This window comes from Bos mutus, chromosome 26 (assembly GCF_027580195.1).
Source record: "Bos mutus isolate GX-2022 chromosome 26, NWIPB_WYAK_1.1, whole genome shotgun sequence".
NCBI lineage: Eukaryota > Metazoa > Chordata > Mammalia > Artiodactyla > Bovidae > Bos > Bos mutus.
Window position 1 is genome coordinate 21,637,779 of NC_091642.1, and position 1,048 is coordinate 21,638,826.

Consider the following 1,048-nt stretch of genomic DNA (forward strand, 5'->3'; position numbering starts at 1 on the left):
GGGCACAGAATTTTTATTGCTATTTTCTTGGTTGCACAGATGTTCGTATGTCTTTCTTTGATTTTTCCAAAGGGCAGTATTTCTCAATATTGTCTTTTTAAAGTGAGAGCAGAAATCTGAGCACATAGTTGATTATCAAATATCACTATCTAAAAGATTCTTAATGTATTATTGAAGTAGTGTGGAATAGTCGAAAAAGTTCATTTGACTTCAGGTCAAGAAATTTGGTCTTGATATATAGTTTGTCACCTACTTGAGGGTTCTATTCCAAACACTGTAGACTTTATTAATTCATAAAGAAAGTGTGCCGGACTAGAAACCCAATGGGTTCTTTTCAGCCCTTAAAAATCTATAATTCTGATTGATCTGTGTTGCTGTGGAGATCAACCTGGGAAACCAGACTTCTGAGTTTGCCAGTGGTATAATATCAGTGAGGATAACTCCTGTTGTGAGCAACAGAAAACTAAAAACAATGCCCCACACCATCATCTTAATCTTAAGAGATGAGCTCTGTGAACATGGATGTTTACTTCACCAAGCCCAGCTGGGAATAGTATCCCACCACCTTTGCAATATTCTATTAGTTAGAAGCATGTCTCAGGTCCTGCCTGCACTCAGGGATAGTGATGAACCTTGTTAAAATTTTTACTGAGGTTCCCTTCAGTACGGCTTCCCTGGTGGCTCAGGTGGTAAAGAATCTGCCTGATATGCAGGAGACCCAGGTTCGATCCCTGGGTTGGGAAAATCCCCTGGAGAAGGGAACAGCAACTCACCACAGTATTCTTGCCTGGAAAATCCCATGGGTGGAGGAGCCTGAAAGGCTACAGTCCACAGGGTTGCACAGAGTCGGACATGACTGAGTGACTAACACTCCCTTCAGTAAGGCATTAATTCTACATTCATAAGATTGCTTCCTTTACTCTTTGCAACACTTAGGGTCAAGTTTTGGCCGTTTTTGATGGTCCCTGGAAATGGCAAGAGAACTAATCAGCTGGAGGAGACAGGAAGTTTCTGCTCAAGGCATTGTGTGGGTTTACATTTCTTGATC

General features: G+C 41.3%; 1 non-coding gene across 1 annotated transcript; it reads left to right on the top strand.

Annotated features, from left to right (window-relative positions):
• The first annotated feature begins 671 nt into the window (after positions 1-671).
• Positions 672-743, top strand: TRNAI-GAU (transfer RNA isoleucine (anticodon GAU)). Its single transcript has one exon. It is a non-coding gene; the product is annotated as a tRNA-Ile (tRNA).
• The last annotated feature ends 305 nt before the right edge of the window (positions 744-1,048 follow it).